Raw genomic sequence first — 10,331 nt, 5'->3', positions numbered from 1 at the left:
GGCACCAGCCCAAGAGTACACAAAGTGCACACACAGTTCAATGAGCACACTGGCGTCCCCAGGCTGCACGGGGCAGACACTAATGACAAAGGAGGAATTAAACACCAGAGTGCAGTGACAGAGTTATGTTTCCTTAGAAATCATTAAACCCAAAGGCAAGTTGTTTTATAAAGGAATCACCCCACATGCAGTGTAAGAGATGAGAAATGTCAGGGAATTGGCTCCCAACCATACTACGAGCTCGGAAAATCAGCAGCTGTAGACTTGTGCGATTTCCTGGCATGCAATTTGTTTTTACCTTACATACAACTGGGGGTAAAACACACTGAGCCCCCCATCCCAGAGCTCCTGAGTGAGGCAGGCAGGCAGCAGGGCTGTGCAAAGGCTGCCTCTGTCTCCTTCCCATAGAGGGGCAGTCAGTGCGTACAGCAAAACGTGCACGGAGACCTGCTTTCGCTGCTGGCCACAGCAGCTCTGAGCCCTGCAGCTTGTCCAGGGCCACAACGAGCAGCTGTGAAGAGCACACACATTCGAGCTGTACCACAAGGTTGTTTTTTGTTGTTGTGTTTCTCTTTTTGCTGTGATAAGAGCCACACATGTTGCAAAGGGGCCTGATCTCTCCTTTCTTCTCTGCCCCCAAGTAGGCAACAAGACCAGGAGTTGTGTGTTCTGCTGTGTCCCCCTCCTGTGATGCCACCATGGCAGTGGATAAATCCACCTTTTGTAGGACACTCGGCAGAAAAATCTGCTTGCATCTTTTTATCTTTGTGTCTTACAAAGACCAAATGGCTGCTTTGTGTCTCCATGCCTTTTTTTTTTTTTTTAATTATTATTTCTGGATGGGAGAAAATCACAAGAAAGACTGACGTGAAAGTTTCTGTGGATGCCCATTCTGCATGTATGTACCCCCAGACTTGCATACTGAGACAATGCTGGTTACCCTCAGTGCAAAATGTCTGCCACCCAGCTGAGTTCGTCCACTGCGGCTCCTATAGTTAGAGGCCAATACCCATTCCCAAAGCAGCCCTCCATGCCCATTGCTAAAGCTCTTGACATTCAATGCTTTAAGGTTCTCCACAACTTTTTCATTTTAATGTCTTTTTAAAAAAATAATTTAAAAAACATTTCCTGAAGCCTAGTGTTAACTGTGGCTGGTAGGCTCTGTTTATTCGTGCCAGTTAGCGGGCTGAACAGAGGTCTACCGTACTTTTGCGAGCCATCTTAATCCCTTTGAATGAATAACAAGAAGAAAAAGATGGGTTGACAGAGGCAGTTAGCAGAGATCATACTTACACATGTTTGTTTTCAGTAATTAGTCACAGTGTTAATAGAAACATCCACTTTAAGCAAAGACTGCTGATTTGCACAAACAGAGGGCCATATGCTCTGGTGGGTGTGGAGGGGGGCTGATAAAACTAAAAACTTTTCAGGAATTTATATGTGAAAACTTGCTATTATATTTATTCATTTATTTATCCAGTTTAATTATTTTCACACCAGTTAGGTTTTGCAATATTTTCCACTTGGAATCGTCAGAATAAAAACACAAGGCTCCGCATTCACCTTCTCTGGCTAGCTCATTCACACACTCACACTGAGGGAACAAGAGAGTTTCTAAGTGCCTGCCTATTGCTAACCATGTACATATGGATAGCATATGAAAATGAGCTAAACTGTAGGTGTTTTAACAATATAATTTAGAGTATGTTGCCTTTTTTACTTTTCCAATAGTACCAGACGGGGTTTGCAACCGGTCTATGAAAGCAACTGCTGCCTTTTACAAAGATTTATTATTTTTTAGTGATACAATAGACTAATACTAGTTCCAAAGGGGGTTATATGTTGAGTTGTTAATATATCCCTTTGAATCCAGACTATTCTGCTCCTGTCAAGTGTAATGCAGAAACTTCTGATACATTATCAAATGATATTCAATCACATCTCTCTCTCTCTTTTTTTTTTTTTTTTAATAATAATGCTAATAATTGTTTTTGCTTAAACAGAAGTCTTTTTTCTTGGACAAAATCTTAAGATCACTGTCATAAGGAGCTTGCAGTCGGTATAGGACAATATATTTTCAGTCAGTATATTTTCTTCAATAGAAAGGAAGCTGTATCTTTGCTCATGCATGTTCGTTATCATGTTTTAGGCATGTTTATAATTTGCTAAGCATGGTGTTGTTGCCTTTGCTCATGTGAAGCATTATCTTGCAATTCACCCTCTTGCACGGGGCCCAGATGCTCCAAGCAGTAGTTGGTACACCCAAATAACAAGCCCCAGCCCCTGGGTGCATTCCTGATTACGTGTGGGGAGGTGCCCCCAGGAACAAGCATCTTCCTCCTCAGCTGGTACTCTGCAGCTGATTTGCTGCCATCCATCCCCACTGGGACCAGGGCCCTCACTAAATAAGTTGTTCATTTCCAAATCGGTCAAGATGTGAAGCAATTTACCACTGCCTAATGCAAAATATTATTCTCAGTTTTACTTACTTTCGAGAAGAGAAACAAGTGCGTATACAAGTGTTGATTTTGTAGAGAGACATAAACGAATTCACCATTTGTATAACCAGAAAAAAACAGCCCCAACCCATGCAGGCACACACAGACACATGCACACAGCCTATGACAGAAATAGTTCTGGCATGTTGCACACCTGAGGCATGTCAGGCTGCATTTCAGTGGCCTCTCTGGTCATCCACTGTGCTGTTTCCTGTCCTGTGGTTACAGTTTGTCCCACTTACTGCATTCTGTCTTTCTGCCAATGAACTGGCCAGGTACATTGGTCTTCAGATAGATGTCAAGTCCATTGTAAATAGGCTAAGGAAAGTGACTACTGGCAATATTCATGTATACCAGCACAGAGAAATGAAGACTGATGGGAAAACATGGTTGTAGTGTGTAAGAAGGTGACCCAAAAGAAAGAGAATAATCTATTCTCCACATCCATGGGCAAGAGGAAAGGAAAGGATGGCATAACATCATAGCTGTGCCTACGTCTATGTGTTAGGGAAAGCTTTTTTCCTGGGGAGGATATTAGATCCCCAGAAAAGAAAGTCTGGAAGGGTGTGAAATCACTGTGACAAGAGGACATTAAGGTCAGGTTATAAAAACATCTGCCTGACTGACAGAGATAGAACAGGTCCTGTGGTGGGACTGGGATGGACTAGATGAGAAACCTGCGTTCCTGGTTACTGCAATAAATCACAGTGGCACCTCAAAGTGTCACCCCGTGTTGCTTTTCTCATTCACTCTGTGCAGACAATGCTGTTTTCAAAAGTATTTGCTGGACCAAGACTGTAATGTGTGAATATGACAGATTAGAGGGTTTTTGTTGGCTCCTTCTTCATCTGTTCGTGTGACGGTATTGCTGTGGCTGTCTGCTGTTGGCTCAGGTTTACGTTGCATGGGTACATCCTTTCACTCCAAAGAGTCATGTCTGAAGGCTTCAGCCATAAGACAGTGATGAGTAAAAACACCCAACCCCTCCTTGAGGCACACTTAGAAACCCGTGATTTTATTTTCTCAGAGAACCAATACTGGTAGAGGAGAAAGAACTAAAATCCTTCTTCCATCTTCCCCAGTTTACAACACACTCCCAAAGAAAGAAATACATAACCCAAATCAGAGTCTTAGATCAGAAGAAAAGGCAAGGACAGGGCAAAGACTTACCTGATGCCTGCCCCTTCTCCTCCACTGGCCATCATAACTGTCTTGCCCGAAGCACTGGCTTGGTTGGCCCGTGTTATTGAGCCACAAGGACCTTGGTGGCTTGGCTATTTTTGCCCTCCCATGATATCTTGCCTGCTGTAAAGGTGGATAAATAGATGAGCAGACTTGGCTAAAACAGAGCCATTACTCTGCAAGAAGTGGGTACGGTACAAGCACGGCTTTGTCTTTACCCATCTGGTTGGGTTTCCCTACGGGTGGTTTTGCATCTTGTGCCTAGATTTGTGCATACAATCCTGAGCGCAGGATGTGCTGTGAGCAGGGGAGGTAGGAGCCGTAGACATGGTGGCAGACTGCAGTCAGAAACTTTTGAGTCTGGGCTGGGCTGGGCTGCTTTTGGCTCTCTGCTCATCCCAGGGTAGCGGCCTCCCCGCAGTTTGGCTTTGAGTCACTGTGGTAATTCATGGTTAAAATCATCATTCTTGGCACACGCACCGAAGATTAAAAGAAAACAGGAAAAAATCTTCTCTGAATGACAGATTTACATACCAGGAGGAAAAAACCCCACATAAAAATCTGATTTGAAGAACACAATTATAATATTTTATCCTCATTTCACTAACCATTTTATTGACTGAAAAAGGAGCTACCTCAAGACTACAGATCTAAAGTGCTAACAAATTAAAACCATCCCCGAAGGAGAAAGACCACTAATCTGAAGCACGCCTCCCAAAAGAATTTCCAAAGATCTATAAATGCCATATGCTGAATAGACAGTATTTCTTTTAAGGTACAAGCGATTTTTTTTTTCTTCTGAGTGACTGACCAAGCACGGTCTAAAAGGAAAGGGAAAAAGACAAAGGACACCACATAAGAAAAACAAGAATGCTATACCAGCACGAAATACCAGCCAACATGCATATGGGAACACTTATTTGATCATCTAAATATGCTTATTTTATACAGTGGATGTCCAAAAGTGATTGCATTTGCACTGATTCACTTAGTGTAAGAAGTAAAGTTGGCCCAATATCCATATTCCATAAACAGAGGTAATAAATTAAAGAAGCTGAGGCTCTTCTTGCTGCCAAAGCACATTTAAAATGCGAGCCAGAAACAGAGCACAGCGAAGAGGTTTTGGAGAAAAACAGAGAGAAAGAAAAATCTGTTACTTCGTAAATATAATTACTCCTTGAAACGCAGGAAAACGACGGTAAACGAAGACTCTGCAGAACCCTGGTGGCCTTTGCAGTGTTTCCCCCATCAGGCCTGGGAGTGATGGTGCCTCTCTCCTGGTGGGGACACCTGTCTCCTACCTCCTGCTCACCCCTACCTGCAGGTCTCTGCACTCAGGAGGTGAAGCCTCGTGCCTTCGTGGCATGCCTGCAGGGTCACCTTTTGTGCTGGTTGCACTTCCACATCCTCAAAGTGTCTTAAAATCCGCATCCTTTAAGTGTCTTAAAATTACACTTCACACCATAATGGAACACATGTACCACATTATGAAATACATAAATATAAACTGACAATACACATGTGCTTTGATAGAAGCCAGGGAATATATAGCATGTTCTCAGTGGCCATTCAACACCTGGAGATAAATACCTTCATTACAGCTGGGGGAGCAGCCGGCCAGTCCCAGGGAGCAGCAAGAGGGAAAACCACCAGCCCTTTCAGCATAATCCTCCTTGGCATGAACTAGGCTTTTGATAATTTCATACGATGACAGACCTCCAGGAAAGCCCTCCCGCAGGGCCGCCCAGAAGCAGAGATGTGAAAACATCAGGTGTGCCCTGGCATTTGTGTCAGTGCAGCAGCTTGCTGTGCTCCCCTCTCTGTGAACAGCTAAAACATGTTGTTACGTGTTGCAACCCCTTATGGGCCACTTAGAGAAATCTTCATCTGTGCACCTACCCTGTGCTGTGTAATGTAAAACGAGTTGTCAGATGGGCTACCTCTGTTTATACTGATCTGTCTTCGTTTTGGACACGAGTGCTGTGGAAGGCAACGGGATTCTTTCTAGCAGCTGACTTTCGGTTTTCGTGTGCTGAAGACAAAATGTCGCCGGCCTGCTATTTCTGGAAGAAACTTCTGATTTGACAGTGGTGACATAAAAGTAGTCAGAGGAATGGGTCCTGCCTTGGAGTGCAGTGCTCTCACACGCACGGCAGACAGTCGCCCTCGTGCTGGTGGACCTACGCCACGTCCCTTGGATAAAGCTCTGGCACCCAGTGGTGGCTGGAGGAGGTGAGCAAGCTCTTGCGCTGTGAGGAGATGGCGTTGCACAGCTATGCTTTGCGAGTAGGTGGGATGAAGCGCAGCCATGGAGAGAGCGAGGAGCTGCTGAGCATGACAGGAGCGGAGGAGGAGGCTCCAGAGGGCTCACAGATGGAGCCAGGCACAGGGACAGCTGTTAGCAGGCATGGGCACCGATCGCGTCTCAAAACCGGGGTACAGACCTTGCTGTGGAAGCAAATCATTCTTGGATGACATCCACTTGGAAACTCTTCCTCGGGAGAAGGCAGGGGTTTCCACTCAGCAGACTGCTCGGGAAGGCTTTCATCCCTTTCATCTCCAGCCCTTTCTCCCTCCTCGTACCGAGCGCTAGCCCCCAGCCTGCTTCGCCTCCGGTGCCTGATGTGAGCCATGTGGGCTGGAGTAGTGCAGGGGAGGCTATCTGGGAACCATGTCTGTGCGCATCGCAAGTATTTGTCACTCTTCAGGCCATAAACTTCCCAAGGAGGCTTATTTTTCCTGTTAATATGGAAACTGAAAATTACAGGAACTCTTCACTGAAATGATGATGTTAGCTTATTTCCTGTGTAACATGGATTGACATGTACATATGCTGGTGACATGTTAGAAAAGGAGCTATCTGCTCTAAAACTTGTTATAGCCCACTCATAGGACACAGATCCAGACTGAGTGAAAAAAAAATATAAAATAAATACATAAAATAAAAGATTGTTGCTGTGAAAAATCAAAGTGTTCCAGGGTACATTTCCTAAAGGCAAATAACTTTCTTCATTTCAAGCCTAAGAAAAAAAAATCCCTCTGTAAATAAATTAGGCTGATTAAGAGAAGATATTTAACTGGAGTTCAGAGAAGGAAGCTTTAAACATTAAAATTTATGCCGTCCTTAAAAAGAAAGCACTTTGTGAATGATGGACACGATATGTAATAAAAATCAATAGGGAAAAGGATTTCCTGCATATCTTAAAGTTACTTCTAAGGATAAGCTACACCATTCTTCTCCTCAGTTCACCCTGGGATAACAGCAAATACTGAAACGATACTGAAACGTTTGTATGCACTTTCCAACATCTCCTTGGTTGTTTTCTTTTTCATCTGCATATTTACATCTTCTATATATTTATTATCCCATTTGAACCCATTCTATAAATATTCAAAACTCTCAAATGTTAATAGCAAACAAACTGGCCAAAGCAAATTTCTGGCCTTACCTAAAAAAAAAAAAAAAAAAAAAAATAAAAAGTTTAATAGTTTCAAAATGTTTTGGTTCTGTCTTAAATATTTATATTTTTAAACTCCTTTACTGTGAACTTACTGCCCTCTTGAAATCAGGGGGTCATCACAAATCACAAACAATTTTATTTTGAAATGTTGGATGTGACTGGTTGCTTATTGTTGGCACCATGTTTTTGAGCAGTACCTACACTATGGAAGGACATGTTCATGTTGCTCACAGTTTGTGCTGAAAAAGCTGCTGGTGCCACTGATGACCCCAGATAAATCAGAGATGGAAGAGAAGGAGGAGAGGCATCAGGCAGGTGCTGGATGAAGGGAAGGAGGATACAGTCAACCCGTGATAATGGACTGCTCTTGCAAAAGTGTCTCATATTATCTGCGTGTGTAAATAGTTTGCCGAGCCACAAGGGCTTCATACTTCCTTGACAGGTTTTTTACCAGCATCATTAGGATTTGCCATGAGCTCCTGCAGAGGCTGTTTAAGAAAGCTCGACACACTGTTTGAAAACCTCCCCCATGTGGCTAATGTTTATTTCAGAATTTCCTGACAGTGTTTTGAGGAACACAAAGTCACACAGACCTTCTGCACTGGGAGCAGGACAATGATTTCAGCTGTGTGGGGTGTGACACGTTGTTTGTTCTGCCACACAGAGCTATACATCTGAATGTACCGCATAAAAACAAGGGACATAAAGCTTCTTAAAGCTGTGATTGAATCGCACAAATGAGGAAACCAATAAAAGCAGGGAAAAGAAAAGGGATAGCTGTGCTTGTGTGTTACCATTAAGGGCTGTATGGACAGAATTTGATGTAACTTCAGATTTACTTCTCGAACAAATCCCTTCTAGTGGTTCCAAAAGGACCTTAGCACAAAAGAAAGTCTTCCCTTATTGAGGAACAAATGCAACATGGTAGAGAGCTTTGGGGGTAGACTTTATTTTCAATGATATGAGAGGAAAAATGAAATGACTGCTCTCACTCTTTTTTTTTTTTCTTCTGCTCTGAAGCTTGAGGAAACAAGGAAACAGTCTGACAACTTTTGATTATTTTTTCTATTAAGAGATCAAATTCTGCTTTCCATTGCAATCCATTCAAGTACTGCAGGTACATCCCAGTTATCTTCGGCAAACTAAAGCCATCACTCTCTATTTTCTTCAGAGTGAGGACAGAATCTGGCTACAGAGCCAAAGGATCTAATTCTGCCCTGAGGCTTAATTTGCCCTGTTTTAAAAGTGACCTAAATACAACATCAATGCCACCAGCAGAACAGCGGGTTTCGAGTAAGGCACAAACACCATTTTCTGTGTGACTGCCCCTTGTCTGTGTAATGAATAGCTGCACATAGCAGGATGATAGCAGGGCTGGCAGCTCCACCATCTCTGAGTCTGAACACCCTGTGCAGTGTAAATGCCTGCTCTTTTAAATGCTCTATATGCCCTTAAAACCAATGGGCTTATCCTGAAACTGGGTATGCCTGACAGGGATGCAGAGCAGGGCTAGTGTTCAGCGTCTGGGGAGATTTGAATAAGCAACCTCACGTAGCAGCCTCTGTAGGAAAACCAAGCAAAGATGGTTTGGGGGCTACATTTTTTTACTGGGCTTGCAGTCAACTGTTATTTGTCCGGTCCGGTGTGCAAGGTCAAGAAAGAAACTGGCTGTTTCAGGAGATGCATGCTCAGGAAATAAAGGAGTCACTCATCTATTAAACAAATTCAAGCCCTGGGTTGCTCACTTCCCAGCTGAGCTGACCGCAGTAGGTGTTATGTCACTGGCCTCCAAGCCAGTTGAGACCCAACCGTAATCAGTGACTCCTTCTTGCACATAAACATAGGTTACCACAGTTTCTCTACTGAAAGTGTGTGTCTGAGGAGGCAGATGGAATTATTCTGGAGTTTTGTATTCCGAGGACATCATGAAATTCAGAAAGCTCAGGTTTTTCCTTCAGTGAGCTGTCAACCATGAATAGTTGTTGTGAGCAGCATCCTCTGGGGAAAGGCGAATGAGGAATAAAGAATGAGGAGTTTGGAGCTACCGCAACAACTGTATGAGAAAGGACTGAGTGAAGCAGTGTGAAAGGAGGACAGGTACATAGCGGAAAAGCAAAATCCTAGGAGAGATGATCCCCAAAGCTGGGGATGGGGGAATCATTGTCAGCCACCCATTCTATTTCCCTCTTGTGTTTATGGGCTTTTCAGAGACCCTGGATCTCCTGAAATGTCTAATTCTTTCATATATACATGAAAACATACATCTCTCATTCCTCCCTTTACATACAAGCTTGAAAATGGGCTATTTGATCAATACAGCCCTAGTCCTTTCCTCTGCCATCTTTGACTGCAGGTGTCTCAGTGCCACCAGCTAAAACCTGATGAAGTATGAGTCAAACACGGTGCTGAGAGTGCTGGGGAAGAGAACTGGTGTGCTTACTGCAGAGGAATGCTGATGGAGCTGTTTCTGGCACTATCCACCTCAACAGAGTACTTTCATCACAGCTGAAACTTTCACATTAAGGTAAATGGTCTACTTAACACCTCTCTTTTCTGTTTAAAGGTACTTTCTACGTACTTTAAAAGCTGATATTTCTGTGAATGTTGTTGCTGTTTGGTATGTCTCATGGGGATACTGGGAAAGCGTAGCAATACAAATTTGATATAATACAAATCAAGGAGTCAATATAAACCATCCTTCTTTACCTCTTCCCAACCACTTTGGGAAGTACAAACTCTTTGTTTGTTTGTTTGACACATTCTCTCAGTGCTATTTTGCCAGACATGGGAACCAAGCAAGATGCAGACCCAACCCTGAAGATGTCAGTGACTCAGGCTGTGTTCAGCTCAGGGCTAGGCAACCACTGCCTGTTCTGAGTGTTGGCCTTCGGGTGAGCTAGGGAGGGATGACAGATCTGTGTCCTGATACTCCAGCTGTGACTGGGAAATTAGAGATTTCTGTCTTTCAGGGGAGGGGAAGGGAGGTCATTAGAGCTCAGCCTGCTTCTTCTCCCCATGTGGCACACAGGTTTGCCAACCTGTCACTCTGTTTCTTGTTTCTTCATATGGTTTAAGTTCCAGCCATATTATTGGGTTTAGGATCTGGGCCTGCCCTGGAGAGTGCCTAAATTTAAACTTCTGAAAACATGGGTATACAAGATGATCTCAGACACAGCTCTAATGTTTGGCG

Source organism: Anser cygnoides, chromosome 2 (assembly GCF_040182565.1).
Source record: "Anser cygnoides isolate HZ-2024a breed goose chromosome 2, Taihu_goose_T2T_genome, whole genome shotgun sequence".
NCBI lineage: Eukaryota > Metazoa > Chordata > Aves > Anseriformes > Anatidae > Anser > Anser cygnoides.
Note: the sequence above shows the minus strand (reverse complement) of the source record.